The sequence below is a fragment of the Puntigrus tetrazona genome, chromosome 15, assembly GCF_018831695.1.
Source record: "Puntigrus tetrazona isolate hp1 chromosome 15, ASM1883169v1, whole genome shotgun sequence".
NCBI classification, from domain to species: domain Eukaryota; kingdom Metazoa; phylum Chordata; class Actinopteri; order Cypriniformes; family Cyprinidae; genus Puntigrus; species Puntigrus tetrazona.
In genome coordinates, this window is record NC_056713.1 from 4,414,214 (window position 1) to 4,439,527 (window position 25,314).

Sequence of the window (25,314 nt, forward strand, 5' to 3'; positions counted from 1 at the left end):
CCTTAAAACCGCATACCTGAACCATTATTTTGTCTTGTTTTGTGCACAAAAATGTGGAGGTTTATGCTGAAAACAAAAAGCAATTGAGATAAGAAAAAATAAGCTTAATTCTTAATTTCTTCTCTTTCTCGCCTAAATTTATTTTTTAAGGTTGTTTATTGCTTTTTTTAAATATCATATACTACTATATATATATTCTAAATTACCCTAGAGGTAATATAAACAGTATATGTTATATAGAGGTTTATCTAGAGCCGGTTAAAAAGAAGAAAGCAAGCTTGGATTTAAAGGACCCTGATTTCTCATCACAGTGTGAAGGTCATCCACACTGTAGGGGGCAGCATCTCTGTTTAAGTCCTCCTTGTTGAAACGCTCACACTGTCCTTCTGTTTTCCCCTAGGATTTGCCTGACCTTTTTTATTGGGTCATGAAGACATCTCTTTCTGTCATAGCCAAGAGCCATCAACACACACACACACACACACACACACACACACACACACACACACACACACAAGGAATAAAGGTGTCACATACAGTTTAAGCATATTCTGAAATAAATACAGCATACTGCTCTTTGCATCAATGATAAAAGAGTCCTCATGCTTAAATCAAATTCCATTTTTCATCCTAAAATAAAAACTATTTGTGACATAACAACATTAACTCAAGCAATAACATAACATTGCTGATACGTGCCAGATATTTAAAAACTTTTTAAATATTATTGTTTTTGCCAAACTACCTGTTGCAGAAATGACGTACTGCTAGTGTTTGCATATTTCATTTCATTCAGCAACCTTGTTGTTCTACCGATCCGTGTCTTTTCTGTTCAATGTTACTGCCTTTGAAGGCTTTAATGACGTTACTGCCAAATAAGACTATGATATTTTTCGCGTTTGCCTTACCGGATGTGACAACCTGTCAGCAATATCCTGTCTGCTGGCTTTTTTTGATTACTGTCGGTTACTGTCGAGTCCAAAAATGCCGGATCTGGCAACACGGTGGAGGCTGCGCCCACGCCTTCACTCACAACTCTCTCAAGCCTCATTCACTCCGCCAGTGTCTTGCAGCAATCGTTTTCATGCCCTGGACTCTAAACGTCCTTGCAAACAGCCTAAACTGAATTATACATGCAGACACTGATAAAAAAAGAGTTTTAAATAGCAAATTCGTCATTTAGAGAAAACGTACTAATGTCCAGACAGAACCAGATTAGGCTATACTCTGGGTGCATCAACAAATGCATTTTTATATCACTTTTGCATTGGTTGGGTTTTGTGTAGAAGATATTTCCAACACGAGAGTCGTGTATTGAACCTGTGTTTTAGCACCACTCCCTGGACGTTTCACTGTCACGAATGTTTGAATTTCGATTGAACCTGGGTTGATATTTCTTGGCTTGGACTGTACTTGAATGAGCTGGTCTTCTTTATTGAAAATGTAGCATTGGGGAGCAGGAAAAAAAAGTAATTTGCGATCTTCCATTTAATTGTCTATTTAGCAAATTTGAACTGGCGTGTCACGCTTGGAATAGTGTTTTGACATCAATGACACAAGGCCACCTGTGAGTATTTGTTTCTCGCATTTGGCTTGGAATATCTTGGAATATAACAATAGGAATCATTTTTATGGTGTCGTTTGTTCTTTTTGACCTTGGCCTGCCTGTAGTCTGTATAAACTACAGTTCTCAGGGGAAACTACAGTTCTCTTTTCAACATTCCAAGAAAACAAAATAAAGAATACGGTTTTCTAACAGCACGAGGCCAAATAATGAGAGAATTTTCATTTTTTTGTTTCAGCGATTCTTCGAAACGTACGTGTTGCTACAAAAAAAGCTGGGAACGATGGCTGAGACGGCATTTATTCCGGAGCTGACATCTTTGTTGCGCCTTCTCTTTGCTTTAGTCTTCTGATACGAACAGGATACAGTTCTTGTCCAAGTCACACACCTGACACATCACACTCTCAGAGTCTAGCGCAGACACGCTCAGCTTTCCCTGTCTCGCTATCTCTCCGGTTGTCACAGTAACCGTCTCACCTCCTCTCTCCAGGCACACCTAATGAGGTGAGTGCAACACGGCCGTAAGAGAGGAGAAGGGAAGTAACGGGGTGTTAGCACAAAAGAACACGCTTTATTGAAGTCATGCCAAATATGTGTTTTGTGAGCATTCTCCGGGTTTCTGTCACATATTTCCAGTGTGCTGTAAGTGTCGCTGTCAGCCAGTGCTGCCTGCTTTCAAAGACAAAAACAGGAGATGCAAAAAAAAAAATGCACGGCGAGAAAGGGAGAGAGAAAAATGCAGGAGAAATGCGAGACAGTGTGTGACAATGCATCTGACGTCTTGAGGTTGTTATTCATCCAGTAACACAGAGCTCCTCCCTCGATCAGGCAGTCGTGTGTTCTTGTCCTCTGTACGCTGTGTGGCTGTTTGCTATCTTGCAGTTTCGCCAAGGATAAAGGGAGGCCGTTCAATACGCTTGTTTACTGTGGGGGTACCGCGGTATGCTGATGCTATCGGATGATAATAATGTGGTGTTTGATTTATACCAGAAGCTCGCGACCGGTTTCGCTCCAGGGCTCGCATTTTGCTTCGGATATAAAGCAATGACCCAAAACAAAAACTGAAAAGCTCCTCGAATTACAACTTTAGGCCCAAATTGAAGATTTGTGCTGTTGTGTTGCATAAAAAAATGAATAAGATCGAGTAAAAGAAAAAAAAAATTATTTCGGTTTTATTAAATTAATCATTTTCAAGATAAGTTTATTCGAATTGCTTAGAGTGAGCATAAATCTGTTTAAAACGTCGTGAAAACAAATACACTCAAATGATGAACACGGTTAAGAAAAAGTACTAATCGTTTACTACAAATGAGATCGAAAGTTTTGGGTATGTTATTATATAAATAATGCATCTAAAATAATAAAAAAATATTTCATTTAGACTATTAGGTAGTACACAGTTTAAACTTGGTTAATGTGTATTTACATTTGAGTACTACAGAATTCGTACATTTCTTGTTTCATTTATGTATGAATATGAATCACAGCAAGTTTTTTTTTTTTTATGAATATGCATCACAGCAAGTTTTTTTAGTTTGTGTAGTCCAAATAGATGTAAACTGTTTACACAGTCGCAATGCATAAATCTTAAATGTAATAATCTTGCAATAAACAACAGTTTTATTTTGTTTTTTAGTCTGCTATTGTTCATTTTCATGAAACATTTCCTTTTCTTTTAGAAAATGCTAAGGCTTGATTGATGAACGGTCAGATTTATTTTGTTATTTGCAATAATTTTTTTGGAATTTAAATTTGTATCTAAATTTGGCCAACCTGCCATTAATAGTAAGAAAAAAAGCTGATGCCTGACATAAACTTGGCCGATGATTAAATGAAGTGTTAAACCACACAACACTTAGGGCATATTACATCTCGGCGAGGCTTCCCTCCCTCGATTTAGAGTCAGGGGCAGTATGTGTTTTATTGGTTTGCATGGTCAATTACATTAGCTTTAATTAAAGACACTTTACGTGACTTTACTTGTCTGAAAAGCTATTACAAGATAGAATACACAAGCAGAAATCTGTCACGTCCTTGGCATTTTATCTATAATGGAAGAGTAACACATGTGCGTTTAACTATATTGGTTGGTATGTCAAAAATGTAGCTTTCAAAGCTAAAGAATAATAGCATATGCCGTTCAAAATCAGATGTAGGATGTCAATGAAGGGTAACGAAATTTTGTAGGTGTACGATTATTAATGCAAAATATATGTATACGTATATATCTGTCTCTAATGCTTGCTAAACAGGTTGTGGTCGAAATTTGCTGAAAAACGAACATTTATCATCAACTGCATAGATCTCCCTTGGCTCCCGTGTTCCTGATATCGCACACCCACGTTTCAGCTAAACGTAATTGTACATTTCAGCACAAGCATCCAATCTGAAGAGGAGCTCATTGCACTTTTCCAAGTAGGCCGTTGGAAATTCTGAGTTGAATGGAGCACGGCATAATGCATTTCATTTATAGATGGCTTTTTGAGATTCGGAGATTCATATAGCTCAATCGTTTCAGGCAGACTGTCATCAGTGGCTCTCATTAGCGATCTCATAAAGACTCCGCGACAAGCCGTTCAGTGTAATCAGTCAACGGGGACAATATTTACAATCCTCGCCATCTTCGGCTCCGAAAACGGACCAAGACTGGGGCTTAAGACTCTTTTCCATTTTTACCCCTCTTTTCTCACCGTCAACTTAATTAGTCACATCAGACGTTAATTACACCAAGTGTAGGAAGTCGCAATCTCAAGTAGATCAAATTAAGCAGCGTGCAAAGCTTGAAGTGTCTCGTTTCTGCCGGTGCACAGACAATCTCAATTCTGCGGGGAAGACGTCACGTGAGCAAACCTCCCTCACGGCTGCTAAACAGGATCTTAATGCTGGAAATCACCCCATTTGAATTGTTAAGTGAATATGCGCTACTCGCTAAAAAGTGTGAAAAAGAGTTAATGCCTCGGAAATGACTCTATATGAGTGCCTTCCTGTGGCTAAGACTGTACGGCACGGTGCTGGCGACGACAACTGCATAGGTTCGATTCCCAGGAAAAGCAATGACTGACCAAAAAAAAGTCTTGAAAGCATCTACCAACTGCTTAAATGTACTGTTTGCGGTATGGAAGAAAATAGTAGAGAACGGTCAAGTTTTGTTTTATCATAAAGGTAAAGCCTCTGGCTTGCTTAGTCGTGGTCAATGATTTCTAGCGATCATCGTTGATTTGATTAGAGACCTTCTGTGCATTTAATGAAAAAATAAGTGTTTAATATCGTCATTATACATGACTATCACTCTATTCTCCTATTTGATACTGTTCAGTACTTTTATACAATCTTAAAATCGCTATATGATTGATTGATTGATTGAATGATTGATAAAGGTAACATGTGTATGTACTGTACAATTATTTTTACATACTATTTTTACTTGTGTCCATTCATGCGTAGCAAGTTTTGCATACTTACAGAAAACATCTTGTTGCGAAATAACAGCAACATTGGTTCAACCAAGGCACATTTTCTATATCTTCTATATCTTAGGACTGGAGTGCATGCGTATTTTGGGAAAGATTTTTGGAAACATCTGAATGATTAATCGCATAAAAAAGAACAATATAATGTCCGTCTACCGCTTCTCAGTGCTTTAAGCCTCCTCTATTGAAGAGCTTCTATGAAGAGCCCCAATATTTCCAGCATCTACGAGAAGCTTCTGTAGATGGGTGGCTGAGAATTAACTATACAGCGGCATCCTTGACCTCGTCTGTGGGCTGAAGAATATGGGCGAAGAGCTTTTAATGATCTCTGCACAACACAAGTACGCTAACCTTGTGTCCTGCGGGTCTAAGCGACCTAGCCTTTTCATTTTCAAAAGGTGCAACATGGTGTCACAGCACAGCTGTAGCTTGGCTATGCATGAGTCACTTTGATGGTGCATATTCAACATGGACTGCTGAAGTAAAGGTCAAGCCCTCTGGTTAAGTTCAGGCTGCCCAGCCTCCAGACACACGTTACCTCTCTTACAAAATGTATCCTATACCCAAATACAGTTTTTTTTAATCTGCTGAAACAATCATTTTCTTCTACTATTTCTATAGATTATTATATCACGATCAGCTAAAACTAAAACCAGTAAAAATTTTCGCTTGAGATAAAATAATAATAAAAATATTAAAAACACCATTTAACTTTCCAAAAAGCAAATTGATATTCATATAAAAGGCAAAACATAATTTTATCATATTTATTTATTCATTTTCAAACTTTGAATCATGCTAAATAAGTTTCAAGTCCAGCAGTAACCGATTCTCGTCTTGAAATTTTTGGTGCATTTTTTTTTTTTAGCTTTTACACAGGATAGCCATGTACGTCGTCCTCTCAGAAGCGGAGCATTTTCCGATTTAACCGTCGGATGGGTTTGGCACGCACATGTTTGTAAAGTTATTATTATTATCGAGGTGAGTCAGTCTCAGTATAAGAATACACAAGGCATCGTCAGCTTTGAATAACAGCGTTGGTTGTTGATTCTTCAGTTTGCGTGTTTGTTTCCACATCCGCAGTCATATGAAACGTTTGCTGTACAACCCTGAGCAATAAGTCGCCGTTCCACACAGCAATAGACACAGCCAATATTAAACTGTAAATATTAAATATTAAAGCTGCAATTCACGGCGGCCGTGCAGCGCCCCTGGGTGTCTGCCGTAATCCTGCAGTTTAAGTCATATTTGTTTTTAGCAGAATCTCTGTCTCTAAATGGTGCTAAATGAGTCTTTGATGGCCGTGTTTAATTCATAGCAGCCTTGCACAAACAGAGATCGCACAGAGCGCCGCTATGAATGATTAAACAGCGCTAATTTTGTTTGATAATCACATAACTGTGCTTCCGTCTCAGGCGGTCAGGAGGACAGTGGTTTGGGGCAGGAGATGTGTTCCAGACGTGTTCATCTCGGCTGTCTCTGCGCAGTATGCGCTCCGCTGGGATTTGCATAAGTACATGCAGAGAGGACGCAGTCGCTGTTAAAAGCACACTTAGATCAAACCAAATAGCTGGAGGCAAGATTGTAATTAGATCAGCCTGCGGCAGTTAAGAACTTCTTTATGAAAACATGCGGCCAAAGTCATTTTTCATTCTTTTAGAGGAATTGAAATCAGCCTTGCTGAGTGTTTGGAAGAGAAAATTAAAATGATCTTAAAGGTGAAGAGCGTAGTTTCTATGCTGCTGGCAACATCGAAAATAAATGTGAACTGTTTTATGATTTCAGTATCACAAACATTCAATGGTAATTAAAAGCTAATTAAATACCGCTGCTACTATAATATGACTAAAACCAGTAATAATAATTATAATATTAATACATTGCAATTATAATTATAATATTAATACATTGCCCCCTCCGAGGATCGCCACCTTAACGCGTGGAGGGGTTTGAGTGCCTGAATGACCCTAGGAGCTAGGTTGTCCGGGCTATATGCTCCTGGTAGGGTCTCCCAAGGCAAACAGGTCCTAGGTGACAAGCCAGACAAAGAGCGGTCCACCTCACCTTATGGATAAAAACCGTAATGGAGTCGCGACGTCGCCGGTATGGCGCAGCCGGGCCCCGCCATGGAGCCAGGCCTGGGGCCGGGCCGGCATGCGAGCGCCTGGTGGCCGGGTCTTGCCCCACGGGACCCGGCCGGGCTCAGCCCGAAACAGCGACGTGGGGCCATCCTCCCGTGGGCCCACCACCTGCAGGAGGGACCGTGAGGGGCGGTGCCTTGTGGTTTGGGTGGCAGTCGAAGGCGGGGACCTCGACAACCCAACCCCTGGACTCAGAACCTAGTTCTAGGGACATGGAACGTCACCTCTCTGGGGAAGGAGCCTGAGTTGTTGCGGGAGGTCGAGAGATACCGGCTAGAGATAGTCGGGCTCACCTCCACGCACTGCTTGGGCTCTGGAACCCATCTCCTCGAAAGGGGCTGGACTCTTCACTACTCTGGTGTTGCCCACAGTGAGAGGCGGCAGGCTGGTGTGGGCTTGCTCATAGCTCCCCAGCTTAGCCGCCATGTGTTGGAGTTTAACCCGGTGGACGGGAGGGTCGCCTCCCTGCGACTCCGGTTGGGGAGAGGACTCTCACTGTCATTTGTGCCTCACGGGCCGAATGGCAGTGTAGAGTACCCGGCCTTCTTGGAGTCCCTGGGAGGGGTGCTGGAAAGTGCTCCAACCGGGGACTCTATCGTCCTGCTGGGGGACTTCAACGCTCACGTTGGTGATGCTAGTGACACCTGGAGGGGCGTGATTGGGAGGAACGGCCCCCCCGATCTAAACCTGAGTGGTGTTCTGTTGTTGGAATTCTGTGCTAGTCACGGTCTGTCCATAACGAACACCATGTTCAAGCATAAGGGTGTCCACCAGTACACGTGGCATCAGGACACCCTAGGGCGGAGGTCGATGATCGACTTTGTGGTTGTATCATCTGATCTCCGGCCGCATGTCTTGGACACTCGGGTGAAGAGAGGGGCGGAGCTGTCAACTGATCACCACCTGGTGGTGAGTTGGATTCGTTGGCGGGGGAGGAGGCCGGACAGACTTGGCAGACCTAAACGCACTGTGAGGGTCTGTTGGGAACGTTTGGCAGAGACCCCTGTCAGGGAGATCTTCAACTCCCACCTCCGGCAGAGCTTTGACCGGATTCCGAGGGAGGCTGGAGACATTGAGTCCGAGTGGACTATGTTCTCTACCTCTTTGGTCGACGCAGCCGTCCGGAGCTGTGGCCGTAAAGTCTCCGGTGCATGTCGTGGCGGCAACCCCCGAACCCGATGGTGGACATCGGAGTAAGGGGATGCCGTCAAGCTGAAGAAGGAGTCCTATCGGGCCTGGTTGGCTCATGGGACTCCTGAGGCAGCTGACAGGTACCGTGGGCCAAGCGGACCGCTGCCCGGTGGTTGTGCAGGCAAAAACTCGGGTCTGGGAGGAGTTCGGGGAGGCCATGGAAAATGACTATCGGACGGCCTCAAAGAGGTTCTGGCAAACCGTCCGACGCCAGAAAAAGGGAAGCAGTGCCCTGCCAACACCGTATACAGTGCTGGTGGGAACCTGCTAACCTCGACTGGGGATATTGTCGGGCGGTGGAAGGAATACTTTGAGGACCTCCTCAATCCCGCCAACACGTCTTCCACTGAGGGAGCAGAGGCCGGGACCCGGGGGACTCGACCATCACCCTGGCTGAGGTCACTGAGGTTGTTGAGAAGCTCCTCGGTGGCAAGGCACCAGGGGTGGACGAGATCCGCCCGGAGTACCTCAGGTCTCTGGATGTTGTAGGGCTGTCTTGGCTGACACGCCTCTGCAGCATCGCGTGGACGCGGGGACAGTGCCTCTGGACTGGCAGACCGGGTGGTGGTTCCTCTTTTTAGAAGGGGGACCGGAGGGTGTGCTCCAACTATAGGGGATCACACTTCTCAGCCTCCTGGGAAAGTCTATGCCAGGGTACTGGAGAGGAGAATCCGTCCGATAGTTGAACCTCAGCTTCAAGAGGAACAATGCGGGTTTCGTCCTGGACGTGGAACACTGGACCAGCTCTATACCCTCTTCAGGATGCTGGAGGGTTCCTGGGAGTTTGCCCAACCAGTCCACATGCGTTTTGTGGATTTGGAGAAGGCATTCGACCGGGTTCCTCGCGGTGTCCTGTGGGGGTGCTCTGGGAATATGGGGTAAGGGGCCCTTTGCTAAGGGCTGTCCAATCCCTGTATGATCAGAGCAGGAGCTTGGTTCGCATTGCCAGCATTAAGTCAGACTTGTTCCCAGTGCATGTTGGACTCCGACAGGGCTGCCCTTTGTCACCGGTCCTGTTCATTATTTTTATGGACAGGATTTCTAGGCGCAGCCGGGGGCCGGAGGGACCACAGGATAGCTTCTCTGCTTTTTGCTGATGATGTTGTTCTGTTGGCTGCATCTGGCCAAGACCTACAGTGTGCGCTGGGGCGGTTTGCAGCTGAGTGTGAAGCGGCTGGGATGAGAATCAGCACCTCCAAGTCTGAGGCCATGGTCCTCAGTCGGACAAGGGTGGCTTGCCCCTTCAGGTTGGTGGGGAGCTCCTGCCCCAGGTGGAGGAGTTTAAGTATCTTGGGGTCTTGTTCACGAGTGAGGGAGGATGGAGCGAGAGATCGACAGACGGATCGGTGCAGCTTCTGCAGTAATGCGGTCGCTGTACTGGTCTGTCATGGTGAAGAAGGAGCTGAGCCGCAAAGGCGAAGCTCTCGATTTACCGTCGATCTTCGTTCCTACTCTCACCTATGGTCATGAGCTTTGGGTCATGACCGAAAGGATGAGATCTCGGATACAAGCGGCCGAAATGAGTTTCCTCCGTAGGGTGGCTGGGCGCTCCCTTAGAGATAGGGTGGAGTTCAGTCACTCGGGAGGAGCTCGGAGTAGACCCGCTGCTCCTCCACATCGAGAGAGGCCAGCTGAGGTGGCTCGGGCATCTGTTCCGGATGCCTCCAGGACGCCTCCCAAGGGAGGTGTTCGGGCATGTCCCACCGGGAGGAGGCCCCGGGAAGACCTAGGACACGCTGGAGGGACTATGTCTCTCGGCTGGCCTGGGAGCGCCTCGGTGTTCCCCGGAAGAGCTGGAGGAAGTGTCTGGGGAGAGGGGAGTCTGGGCGTCCTGCTTAGACTGTTGCCCCGCGACCCGGCCCGGATAAGCGGAAGAAGAAGAAGAAGAAGAAGAAGATATTAATACATTGCATTATCCAAACCCGGTTCTCTTACACACACAAACACGCCGTAACAAGCCTTAACATGCAGTTGTTACCTTTAAGAGATATTTATACCTGATCTTATCCACAAACTTATTTCGCTGGTGTGCCTTTATGTATTTAAGTTGATTTAGTGTTCAAATTTAACATGTAAATCAATAGTTAATTTAATCAGTTCCTCCAGAGCGCTTTAACATTGATAATTCAATTCTAGAATAAGGAAAGATTGATGTTCTATAAACTATTTTATCAGGATTATGTAACAGCAATGTATCTCAAATATGCAATAAAATTCAATGGCAGCATAGATTTAGTTCCTTTAGCTCAAATCATGCTTACATAATATAAATAATAATAATAATAATAATAATAATAATAAAAAAAATAATTTTGTTATGTGCTTTTGTCATTTTAAAAATATATTTTTTATTTAGTTTCATTTATTTTTAAATAATGTTAAGAATTTTAGTACTTCAGCTTTTCCCCATTTTTATTTTTAAATCATACTTTTATTTCGGATTGAATTTTAATATTGATTCAGTAGATACATTTTTTTCCACAGCCACCATGTTAATAATTTAATTTCTCTCTTTTCTCTGACAAATACATATTTTTAAATGTATTTAAAATACAGTTATCTCATGCATGCCCTACAATTGTACTTTTTATATACAAAATTGGTATACTTTTAGCGTGCTAAATTGGAACAGCTAATTTTATACTTTAATTATACAGAAGCAGTGCTGAAGTACAAATAAAGATATGCTTAATATATCCGGTTCTGCTAAAGGGACGCTATAACTTCAGGTACACTTTAAATATTTTGCATTTAAAGAGCAATATTATTCAAAGAGTAATCAAAAGTGACATTTAAACACGTTTTAGACTTAATATTAAGAAATGTGCTTTTTTTAGCAGTACGCCAAATTAAGTATCTCATTACATGTCAGTAAAGATTAATAGATTTTAAACTATACTTAGTATGAAATGTATTTTAAATATATAACTTTATATAGAAATATAGAACCCTCTCCCCATTATAATTTTGAAATATCTCTCCTTTTATTTTATCACTGTCTTTGCACATTAAACCGCTATACAAGAATGTATTAAATTACACGCATCGCCTTTAACAGTGGGATGCTGATGAGACCTGGATCAAGTGAGCTGTAGCTCCAGCCAAATGAAGAAACGTTAACCTGCGCAGCTTGCAAGATGGAGTCCAAGTGCATAGAGATAGACGGATTTACTCTGTGTGCTCTCACGTCAGCTTGATTCTGATTCGGTGAGGTAATCACATAGAAATGAACGCAGATTGCATATAATTGATCCTGCTGGCTGTAATTAAGCACTAACAAGCTACATTGAAAAGGAAGTCCACGCTGCCAATAACACAGCGCCTCAATAAAACATGATACCGGCTGCAGATATGCCGTGCGTGTGTTTGAGTTTTAGAGAGACTGACAGATGAAAGAGGAGAATAAACATATGCAGTGGGGAACGGCTGGAGTATTGTCTCTGTTTCATGCGGGAAGAGGGGTTGCGGACAGTTTCGGAGTCTTTCATCTTGAACAACATGCTCTGGGGGAGCGAGGGGCATTGTGAATTTTATGTGAAGTATTTCAAAGGCCTCGCATCGCTGCGGCTGATACTTGTCAATTTCAGTGGCTGTGCTGTTCGAATAGTGAGGAGTGGTGACTAATTATTACTCTCTCAGATGCTTTTCTCAATCTTAGCAGGTGATTCTTTTCCTTACCATGTTTTTTTTTTTTCTCTCTCTCTCTCTCTCTTAACCCCTCAGTCAAAATATGATTTTACAAAATTTCTTCATCTGTAGTTAGTATAGTTAATTAAAACTAGAGCTAATATCATAGAAATTTCAAGTTTTACTTGATGTACAAAAATAATCAAGAAATTAATATATATATATATATATATATATATATATATATATATATATATATATATATATATATATATATAAAATATAATAATTTCTTGTTTTATATATATATATATATATATATATATATATATATATATATATATATATATATATATATATATATATATATTTATTTATTTATATAAATTGTTAAGATAAAAACAACAAAGTTACTAATATTAAAAATGTAAAAAAACATAACATATATAAATAAGAGCTTGTTGATTCACTTTAATAATACAATTCTTAAATAATTCAAATAATTCTTATTTAATACCTTTTAATGTCAAAGTATAATAGATTTAAGCACTACATGTAAGACTCTCGTTTCCTGTATAATCAAAATATTAAACACACATTTTCCTTTTTTAATCATTCATATTCATTAAATGCAATCATTTACAATTTTTAGCATAAATATATTGCCTGACATAACAGAAAGCTGCTATGCGACAGAAATAATCAGCTATTGGTTATATTGCAGTTTCACATGTGGCTGATTGCTTATTTTGAATATCACTGAATGTCATTTTATTAAACGAAACCGAAAACATCAAACATCTATAAACACTATTGACTTTATGTGTTTGAGTCATGAAGAAGGAAATGTCACTGTATTATGAATCACAGGCCTGAAGTGTTAAATATTCATGGCCCGAATGCTGTGTGGAAATGAGCGATAAAAGGTTTGGGGTTCTGCCAAAGCAAATGGAAGAAGAAAAAAGACCAATGGGAGCTCTGTATTAACAGCGGTGGTTTAATGGCGCGAATCTAACGCAGGCCAATTAAAAGGCAGGCAGAGAGCATTGGGGTGGGCCTCCATTCATTTGAGGGGAAATTGAGGTTGAAATTAGGCATTGTGTGACCACGTGGCCTGTACAGAGTCTGGACCACTAGCAGCTTTCATTAACTCTTGGCCAACTCTAAGTGCTGGCAAAGAGATAAAATGGATACAATTGTGCAAATCCAGCAACATATTGCTTCATTTGGATTCTTCTATGTCAGAAAATTGCCTGGGTAGGGACTTACCAGCCGTTTGCAAACTAACGTAGGTTTTTTTTGTAACACAGGTGGTATTCCCTGTACAGTATTTCCTAGTTGCCATATAAAACTATATAGGGAAAAACAGTGCACCAAAAGTGCACCATAATGAAAGTAAATTTCTGGCTTTAGTAGATTTTTTTTTTATCTCTAAATGATCTATATGTTTTTAGTATTCATTGAAAATGAGGCAAATCATTTTATTCAGCTATTATCGATTTTTTAAGCTTTGCTAACTACCGGGACACGCTAACCAGTTTTAAACTCAGATGGGAAACAATGTAACAATGTTTTGGGGTCAGTTTTACTCAACAGGGTAAATTAGCTCGAGAGCACAATTTTAATTTCCTAGTCTCGACCTTAGATGTAACACCCACAGACTTTTGAGCGAGTGTCTGATGCATATGGCACATTTATCTGGAAACACTTCAGGACTTTCAAAGTCATCATCGGATTGGTTCAATTATATAGGGTTTCTGGAAGACGCGCGTCGCTTTCTATAACATTCTGCCAGGAAACAAAGATCCCTTCACGAAAGAAGAAAGCCGTTGTGTTTACAACTGTGACAACGAGCACTTATAAGGATCAACTAAAGGCTTGTTTTTTTAAATGTACGAGAAATATTTAAAGTGGCGACATTTCTAACCGACACATGACGCTGAATGAAACGAACTGTGATTACTTGTTTGACATGTCAGTCAAATGACCTCATGGGCGGGCCTTGGCCAATGAAACCTGCCATGTATTCCAGATCTTCAGGATCGTCAGTTATTAACAATGTGCAAATCTCATTTACATCTCATTTACATATCAACCAACACAATGTACTAAGCACAGGGCAAAATGAATCGCAACTAGCCACAGTACTTTGAAATGAACTAGACGTTGAAAAAGAAGGTTCACTGGAATTGCGTGACTCCTAGTTGAGGGTTCCAAGTCATCTTTTGTTTCCTAAAATAAACTAAAAATAAAATGGCTTGGCAAACTATATGTTTAGGTAATGTTCCGTTCTAAATAAATTAATATATGTGGAAAAAATCTTTTTCCATCTACCGTCTGTTCTCTGCGGTGCGACCTCCAGCAACCATAATTGCAGCCATTTCAAGCCCAACATAGTTCGTATGTTCAAGATATTTTTGGGGCGTAAAATAATGGCATAAATTCCAGTAATTTGACAAATTCACAAACGAGTTGCGCGATTCATTTCAATATCTCCTCCCATAAATGTTGTGTCTGTAAGGGAAGCAAATCCTACGAATGCGTATTCAATACGATTCCTGACAGTAATGTTTTAATGCCAAAAGATGGTTTGTGCTGGTGTATAGTTTTGCTAGCTTAGCAACATGCTAACAACATCTCTATTGTTAGATTTGTGCGTTCATGAGAAAATTTAGATCAATCGCTTGCGGATGCCTTTACAATAAGGATGCTGACTTCAAAGCTAGCTTCCCAGGTACAGGCAGTGTATAGCGAGGGCAGCTGACTTGATTCTGGAGCAGATCTTACATGTTAAGCCCCAGAGGGAAGTGCATTCCTCCAGCTGTTGTATGATTCTGGAAGTGACCTTTGGTTAATGTCACACATCACACAGTTTAATATCACTCCACGACTATATGCCACGACACAGAAATCTGTAGTTTTTTCACTTCCTTTCTCTCACTTACCATTGCTCCAGACCGCGTGTGCTCTTATGAAATTCTGAGGCTCCATCAAAGATATTTTTGCCCACAGTAATTATCACATGTTGAGAAGAAGAGGACTAATCATCTGGAAAGGAGGGAAAAGGAAATAGTGGCAGAGCAGCTACTGTATAGCTAAAAGCTACAATAGAGTAAGTGCAGAAATAGACTGATTGTTTCAAAAATGCCCTCTAACCTCTTCAATTAAAAATTAAGTCAATTTTTACAGGCTTTTCCTGGCTTTTGTAATGGAGCTGACCCCGTATCTTGTCAAACCAATCTACTGATAAAGTGCATTCCGTGAGCTCATTAGTAAGACCTGGGGAAGTTTGAGTAACTACATGAATCTAATCACTTATCAACGTGCTGCTAACTTTTGCAAAAATAATTCCTGTATTTAGAAAGTGCTGTAGTCAGGTCTCAGTTCACTGTGATTAGCAGGTGTATGTTAAATAAGTGTAAACCTTTAATGTTTAACGAGTAGGCGATATATTATTCAGTAAAAAAAACTTGCAAAAGATCTGAATTTGGTATAATGTATCATCACGAATGTATGTTCTGATAAAACATCACAAAAAGTGGAATGATGCACAGAATACACCTAAACATTGGTTTAGGTTTTATTATTGTATTGTATTATTTAATTTTGAAGTCGTAATATGACATTCTTCTAGTAACTGTGTGAAAATGACACTTTTTTTTAATAGAAACTTGTGAATTTGCGTGAAAAGGAATATAATGTGTCAGAGTTTTACTGCCTTTAGTGTTCTTTTTTTTTTTTTTTTTTTTTGGAAACTGCAGTGATGTGCTTGTTGAGCACGTATTTCGTGTCTCGCAAAAAGTGCGCCAACATATGTTTATGCCGTGGCGCTTCTTGTGATGCCGTCGGTGTGAAGCTATAAGCATTTTTTTTGTGCATGAACCAACTGTTTCTTTCTTTACTGTTGTTGTATATATTGTTTAAAACAGAACAGAAAACTTTCCAGATGATGCACACCTCCTGGCCACCCTACCCACAAACCTTGGTGTTTTAGTAAGTGTTGACACTGAAGGAAGAAGGTATATGAGGGAGATAAAGCTCTTGGGCATATGATCGCATCAGTCAGGTAGCGGGGTTTACAGCAGATCTGGAAATAGCTGAGCTCTTGTCAGACAGACGGCAGCTGGCCAGGGAGATGGACATGCCCTCAGGCTGCAGGTAGTGTTTAACAAGCTCCAGTATAATGAAGCCATGTGTGTCATTTGCTTACACTTTCTCTCGACATACACAAACTTATACCCTCAGTTCGCCTCTGCTTGTTCCTGCTATGATGCCTTTTTCTTTAAAGGTGAAGTGTGTAGTGTTTGGACTGTTTGCAGCAAACAAAGGGAAAGTGCAAGAAACAGGACTGCTTTAAACAGGTGACCAAAACACTCCCACATCTGCCATTCATTGGTTGAATAAACAGTCCCACATTAAATATCAAGCCATTCTATCTGTCTGTCTATCTATCTATCTATCTATCTATCTATCTATCTATATGTATATATGTTTTTTGGGTTTTTTTTGTTGCAAAAAATCACAAATGATGACGACGATGCATGTGGTGCAATAATAACTTCTACTATTTAACCGATCAAAGAGCACAAATAATGTCAGATTATTATAAATTATTTACACAAGTAACAGAAAGACATAAATATAGTGGCAGCAGCAATGGGTTCTATTTACGCTGTTAAAACAACAGTATTTTTAGCGATACACTTTTACACGCTAAGTGCTGATAGCTAAAGATTCTGTTTATATTATTTTTCATTGCAACGAGTTGCAATTATCTGCACTTCCGTAACGGTTTATAATGTAGCACATTACGAAACAGTATGCAGTAATAATGCATTGTAAATATATTTTTAATTTACATTATTAAAGTGCCCAATTACGTTTTTTGAAAAATTAAGCTCTAAGTGAATGAAAACATACCGCAAAAAGAGAAACGTGTGTAAAAGAGTTGACTCTGAGTCATTGAAATGAGTTGGTTTTAAAATGAATCCCATGCTGTCTCATTCTGTTCTTTTATTCTTTTATTTAATCTCATGTTAGTGGGAGGAGTTAATGTAAATAGCTTCTGCCGTCAAGGCAGGCTATTTGCATTTAGTGTAAATAAACACTCCGTAATGATATTTTTGGGGAAAAGATCTGGAAGCTGGTGCAGTGGAGCCACGTTGTTTACAGTTAGTTATTGCTGCATATGATGTTGGGACAGAGAGCCACACATGCTCTTTTAGCGACTCGTTTTGATGTGTGCTTGTGAGCTTTATGGGGGTTACGATGACATTAGCTGTCAGTGTGTCTCTCTAATAATGATGAATGGAACTTATTACATCAGTGTTAATTTCCCCTCCACAGATTGGTCTCAGATGCTGATACTTATCTGGCACTGATCGAATTGTATGAGTGTAATCGCTGAGAACAGACCCTATTAAAATCCGGGGGCCTGTGCATCTGATATCAAGTCTTACGGGAGGTCTGATTAGTCCTCATGTACGCTACCTGCTGACATGTCACTATTCGCTTCAAAAACGTTGCGCCAGCTGAAAACACAAGCATTTGTAGACGTATCTGAGCATTTTATGGATTACAAATGATTTATCCACCTTTTTCCTGACATATGGGAGAGGCTTCTGGGATTCATTAGCTATAGATAAATGACGAAGAGATGGTAAAATAGTTTGCACTACAAACCAGTGTGTTCATAATTAACGTGTTGAAATAACACGATGAGACGCATACTGTTGTATATCAATAAAAGTAATGCTTTAATATGTTAGTAGGGTGGAGTCACTTTTACTATGACGAAATAAAGCGCAGTGTGACAAATAAATAATTTTTTTTAATGTCAGAACCAGATTACAATGCGATGCTCCTTTTTGGAAAAATTCTGTTTCTGATGGCCTCGGTTAATTTGATTAGAGAAACCTGATATTGTCTCAAAAAATGTATGAATGTTGCATAAATGCAAGAATCTTGAGTCAGCACTGGATATTTGCGGGGTATAGCATATGCTATCTTGCGCTAAATGCCAATGCTTAGCACAGCAGAATATCCTCTTGTCTCTTAACGCATTCGAGAGGACCTGGTTCACTAATTGAACTCATTTGATATAAATGTGTTAATTGCTCTAGTTGAGCAAGCGCTGTAATTGGGTCATGATTGCTCTTGCTCTCCTCTTCAGCTTGCACACTTCCGCTAATAATATCAATGAAACCATCATGAGAGCTGCGCTACCGATTCCCGCTTTTTTTTTTTTTTATCCGATCGCTGATACCTGCCGCTGTCGATGTGCAATGTATACTGTGTTTTTATGAATTTTGGGATATCTCAGTTCTTTAGAATAAATTAGAATCAATTATTGCCTTTACGTTCACGGTTTTAGTGGCTAATTAGACATTTCGATTTGTCTGAAATTCATCCTGTGCGCGCTTTTGAAGTACTAGCCCACAGAAGTGCGCAGTAATCCACTGGATTTGAAATGAATTTCAATGCTCCCGCTTTCTCCACCGTTTCCCAGCATGTAACAGAAATCTCCTGTTGTTAGTCCAGAGACGACAGGCCTCTGAATTCATATTATCATGCTTTGAAAGAGACGTACACTGCTTTCTCGAGCCAGGCACCCTGCTGAGTTGGAACAGTTGCATTGTGGGAGCACAAGTTCTTCTGGCAATGACTTGCTCGGGCCCAGATCTGCACTGCTATGAGCATTTAATCAATCATTATATTTTGTGTTTATTTTGATATTGCAGCAGAAATACCAAGCAGAAACTTTCGCTTTAAATTACACTCAACCTGAATTAAGAAAGCAAATTTATTTGTTGACTAACCCAGCATCCACGGCAAATCATGCACAGAGAATGCAGTATCAGCCTCACTTCAGATGCATGATTATTTCATACGGCACATCATGCACAATGTATTTATCCTTTTGAAATATAGATGAATCATTTCTGTGGCTGCCGGTCATTTTTTTTTTTTTTTTTTTTTTTTTTTTTTGCATGGTTTGCAACAAAATTCAATAATTTATGGAGGAAATATGAGAGGCTGTCTGTTTGCATGAATGACACAAGACCATAAACGCAGGCCAAACAGCAGAGTTATGAAACAAATATATCTCTGCGAGGATGCGATGGTGGTGAAAACTGTGGGACCAAACTTCGTGAGCTTTTAGTTCATTTATACACCCAGAACATCTGAGGTATTTTTCAATGTCGCCTTCGACAAATTTTGGAGATGGTTGCGAAGTGGAAAAGGTTATTGTGTTGTGTCTTGGTGCACTACTGGGACTGCACTGCAAATGAATTATTCATGCTAACAATTGGAGAAGGGCGCTGGAAAAAGAGTAAAGAGAAAAAAGAATGAAAGACAAAGGATGAATGATATAAATCGGATGATAAATATGCGTTCAACTACAGTGTTTATTTCAACATTTTCTTGTTGATGACTTTGCAAAATGGAAGATGGAAAGATGGTATTAATACGTTTCGGGAGATTTGCTCATTTAGTCCTTAAATGATGTCCTGGCACTTGTATTCAAACTCCACGTCGCAGTATGGTTTCGCGTTGGCGTGTGACTGGAGCGTGTGGTGAGCGGGTGGAGAAATCCAAGTCCAGGTTAACCAGGAACTCTGACCTTAATCATCCCTGATTAGTGCTCTCATCCCCTGAGGAACAGGCAGTCTGGATCCTGGATTTAACATTGATTAGCTGGGAACATGTTGTCCAGCCTTCTGTCACCCACGTGGAGCACCGGCAGACGACACTGGAGTTAAATATGTTGTTAGCCGGTCAATTAAGATGATCCTGAAGTTATATTTAGGTTATTTTGTTCGGCAACTTGCGTGCCTCTTGTAAATTTTTCATTTTGTAGGCTTTTATGAAGACATTTTCTCTGTTGATTACGATGCATAATCCTTAAAGTTAGTATTGATTGAACATTTTGTAACATACAAAAAAAAAAAAAAATTAAATAAAAAAGAATAATGTGGATGCAGATTCCATATAAGCCTAGTCATGACATTAGCCTTAATTTCATAATTATCATGTCCACGAAATGCATTACATTTCTGAAATGAAAAGACAAAAATAATGAATCTAATTCTAAATAATCTTACACATATACCAGTAATGTGGCTATATGAGCAAAAAAAACATAAAACCTTTTTTCTTTTCTTTTCTTTGACTATAAGTTTTCTTTCTTTTTATTATCAGAAACATGTTGTGACTTATATGATACAATTAATGTCAACCACGCAAAACGTGAAAGAGGAACATGACCCAAAATGTATCTGTAGTCCAATTCCTACTTTCCAGTAGTTTCAGTTGTGCGTGTGTGTGTGTATGTGTGTGTGTGTGTGTGTGTGTGTGTGTGTGTGTGTGTGTGTGTGTTTAAGAGGGTTTTCAATGACAGTGTGTGTATTTGTACACATGACTTGACATTTAATACATCTAAACAGTGTGTGATGGTGTCAAAAAAAGGGTGCTTGTGTAAATGTGTGGTCTTTGAATTTCTACCAGACATGGGTGTGTCACAATAAATGTTCTATTCAATTCTATTCTATTCTATTCTATTCTATTCTATTCTATATGTCAGACCAAAATGTTTCTCTTGAATTTAAAAGTGTGTAAGCTCTCACATATGTAATCTGAATCATGGCTTCGTGAAAAAAGGGCCCATTTACAAAACACCATGAAATAGCTGTGAAATTATGTGATCCTCAAATTCCACAACACAGCTTAGCTAATCTAAGAATCGTGCTGGAAACCCCCTCCCTTTGCCACCCTTTCTAATTTTAACCTTTTCGAAACAACAGTGCACAGATGCATTTTCCCAGTTTCCATTTGCACTGCTGGTAGCAGGTCTCAGACGACTGCATGTAAACTAGGAGCTATAACCCCCTCTAGGGTATCAAATCCTGGACTCTCATTTCTAACTAGGTCAATGCTTGCTATAGCTGCAGACTCTCTATTTCTCCTTTTCTGTCTGTCTCCTCTCTCTTTTTCAACCCCTGTGCGCCACAAGATCCATTTCTCATCTGGTACGCATCAACATCACAGTAATTTGTGTCCATTTATGCAGTCATTTCGGTGAACGCGATATAATCCTGAAAATAAATGAATAAGATTTCAAGAGCTAACCGTCATAATTGTAACGTCTCTCCAGCTGTGTATGCGTGAACTGTAAGAACGGCTGCAGTCGCTTTTTCTGTTTCGAGCTCTGGGCGACCGACTGAGCGATTGGCTCAGTTGCAAAACAGTCATGTCCAATAGTTCAATACCCCGCTCCCTCAGGTCTGCCAACACCGGCTTCAAAGAGACATCACGTGTGCATTCTCTTATCTTAAGAAAGCAATAAATGTTTTACATGCATCTGTTTTTTATGGAATATGAAGTCAAATAACTTGGCTATTTTATCTGCTTTTAATTGGGCTTAGCAATTTTGACCGCAATATGTTGTTCTTTTTCAGGACCAAGATATCTTATTACATCCATGGGGCCTTGTATATTCAGGATGTGCAGTCAGAGGACGCGGTGAATATTTATCGCTGTACCACGCGCATCGATACACAGGGGAGACCAGACAGAGCAACAGTGCCCGACTGCTTTTATCAGGTGAGGGTCCTTTGTGTTGCTGTCACGACTTATCTCATATATCTAAAGATAAATGCCAGCACACAAAAATTCCCACGACAATTATTTAAACATTTCGCATTTTAAATTCAATATGAAAAAGTAAACCAAAACGACAACAAAATGATTCAGCAATGAGGTGCAAGAGACTGTTCTAGAGTATAATTTAAATAATCACTCTACTACATGCAATGCAACAAGTTTCCATTAATTTCCCATTAATTCCATTTCATTTTTTTTATTTACATAAACATTTTTACTTAAACCGTTTAAGAAGCTAGTTAAAGACCTCTCAAGCAAACCAGGTCTCGCTTCCCATTTATCTCAATTGTATTCGCTTGGGTAGGACCAAATGGTATATAATTTGTAATTCACAATTTAATCTTTGCTTGTAGCGGCTCACGGTCAGATCTGCAGCCAGGTTGTTTTGAGTCAATCACCTGAACTGAAAATGATGAGACTAATTAGTCTAGATTATTCTATGTCATGGGAAGACCGACCCGAGGACAAGCATGATAGATATTTGTAAAAATTACATTTACTGTGGTCTCTTATTCATCTCTATATGTAATTAGTGTCATAGTTTACTTCCATGATCATGCACTGTATCTGGTACCTTATTGAATCAAAAACATATAAGTATAGTGAAATATTGTTACAATTTAAAATTATTCTGATTCTGCTGATGGCAAAGCTGCATTTTCAGAAGCATGTCTTTAGTGTATCATGGTCCTTTAGAAATGGCCGCACAACTGTGTGCCTCTATTATGGATTTTTAAAAATGATCTCTAAGTGAACGAAAACACCTTGCAAAGTTTTGAATCTGAAAGTTACCTTTGTATAAAGTTGTTGTCGATTAAACAATGACTTGATTAAAACAAATCTTAAAGGGATCCCCAGGTATTGAGACATTTATATTATATTTATATATGTAACGCAAATGATGTCTCTTACTGAAATATGTAGTAGAAAACCAATGAATTAAATTATAATATACAGTTCAGAAAATAAAATAATGATAATATACCATATTGTGTGGTTTTTTATAATTTTCAGTCGAAAGGCAGAAGCAATGTATGACTTTTCTAGTTGCTTTCCAAGAGATAAGAGGCAGTCAAAATAATAGGAAGATGCCTATGGATGAATAAAACTTCCTAAAGACCAGTTTATTTGTTCTCTCCACTTTAGCTCTGATGTCTTTGACTCTTTTAGTAGAACACAGTTACTAAAGCAGCTTACAAATGGCTGAGACAAGAAATGCTATGACAGGATGGCAAAATGTAAATATACCCACCTTATCATTTACACGGAGACCACTAAAGGAGTTCCTCAGAGTGGATTTCCCACAATACCCATAGTGTTAAGACTCCTTGTGGGGGGAAATGCTTGATATGGCATTTGGTTAAAAACCTACACCTATATCCATCACCTGTACGCTGTGGTCATTATATCAATACTTTATTTTCCAAGTCCTAAGATGTGATGCGGTAAAAATAGCAACAGGTAACGCCAGTAGCTCACCGAGTGCAACCATTATACGTCATCAGAATAATGGTGCCAACCACAGTCCAAAATATGTATAAAATGATGTGAATTTTTTAAATAACATAAACCAATTATGGATTTTCTACTACATATTTCAGTAAGAGACATTATACCCAGGGATCCCTTTAAGTCGTTTCATGTTGATGTCACCATGAAACATTAGCATATAAGTATGTTGCCCACCCACTGGTTGCCACTAGGTCACTTTTGGAGCATTAAAAATAGCTGTTTCCCTGGTAACGGCTGTACACAAAGCAGCATTGCTCACAAAAACTGCTTTAAATGAAACCTATCAATCGGACCAATCACCGCACATTAGTGTCACGCAAAGGGGTTTAGAAAAAATGAAGCATTAAATTAATTGTTTGGGAGTCGGTGAGCAAATAGTGTAAAAATAAATGAATGTTATAAGAAAATCAAAGTTTTTTTGGGCCTCGCAAACCTCTTAACCTGTTGTTAGGGACTACCATAATAGGGGAACTTTAGCACTGATGATAATGAGAACCATTTTTAATAACTGTTCCCAATAATTGAGCACCAATTCAGGATAAAAGAATGATGATAATGAAGGTGTATGTTCTCTCACTCACTTGTAGAACCCGTGGACTCTGCTCCAGTGATTCTGGATGGGTTTGAACGGAGGGAGGTTATGGTGGGTCATCGAGTGGAGCTCCCATGTAAAGCATCCGGTCACGCCACACCCAGGTATCGCTGGCTGAGGGACAACAGCCCCTTAGAATCAGACAGCCGCTACCACCAGAGTGTATCGGGCCTGCTCATTGAGGCCACGCGACCCAGCGATGCAGGCAGTTATGTGTGTGAGGTGTGGAACAGCTTCGGGAATGCCAAAGTGGTCGGACGGCTGGTGGTCAAACGTAAGATATCTTGTGACAGTATTTAACCTTCATAGCATTCCCATTATTCGCATTAATTCCAAGCTCTGAATGACCTAGAGGTTTGTATTTAAACTTTTCATGATAAGTCCCTTTTGACAGATTAAAAATCTTTTCACTATTGTTTTGCTAACCAAAACAATCTATGTAAATGATACCTATAAGCAGTTAAAATTTAAATTGTGTTTGCCGTGTGCCAAGAAATTTAAGATGAGCATCATTAGTCAGCACAGAAGTGTGAATGGGCTGCTATTAACTAACAAGTCTTTACTTGCTGCATTCGAACAAAAGCAGTGCTTAGTATTTAGTGTTGTCTGGTTTCAGTTTAACATGTAGTTTTTATGGGGTTTTTTATGTGCTTTTGACCATTCTTAGGGATTTGTGCATAATCCGAAAGCTGAATAAATAATTAAGTTTTTAAATGACAAATTAGGTGATTTGTTTTTTAGCAACAAACTGCGGTGTGTAAATTATGATGTAGTCAATTTCACTCAATTTAGAAAATGTAGTGTACTATCGCCTATGTATGCGTGTTTGCATCTCCAGAGCCTCTGAAAGCAGTGGTGAGTCCACGGAAGGTGAGAGGCAGCGTGGGTAGCCAGGTGTCGCTGTTCTGCAGCGTGACTGGCTCTGATGAGTATGAAATCACCTGGTACAGGAATGCTGAGAAGATCTATCAGGGTATCAATGTACGTATAACAGGCATCAACAACGAGAACCTGGTGATGGAGGGAATGGCCAAGAGCGATGGAGGAGCGTATCAGTGCTTTGCTCGAAATGGCAAGATGTCCACCCAAGACTTAGTTCAGGTGGTCTTGGAAGGTGAGTCCAACTTTAAGGAAGTAAAAGAAATTGTGTTAATTGTTAGTATTAAATTACTAAGTACACACTGTAATTGCTAATTATTTTAAGTAAAATGTTTAGCAATAAAATACAATACAGGTTTTCTTCTTCTAAATGTCAATTTAATTTAATTTGTTATTAATTTAATTTAATTTAATTTAATTTAGTGTTTTTTATAAATGTTAGCATATATTGTACCTCAATATATTATTATGCTGTATAATACATTTGATATTAATTGTTATTATATTATTCTACAAACACACATTAACTTTTTTAAACCATTACTTTAACTGCTATTTTTATGCAACCAGTCACCGGACCACACACAAATTACTGTAAGGGGTACATCTAGTAATAATAATGAAGGGTGCATCTAGGTGGATTTCAGTTAAAGGTTTCAACCAGATAAAGGCATC

General features: G+C 39.8%; 1 pseudogene; it reads left to right on the forward strand.

Moving 5' to 3' along the window:
• Positions 1-25,314, forward strand: part of LOC122358884 — a 117,116-nt pseudogene that overhangs the window by 87,836 nt on the left and 3,966 nt on the right.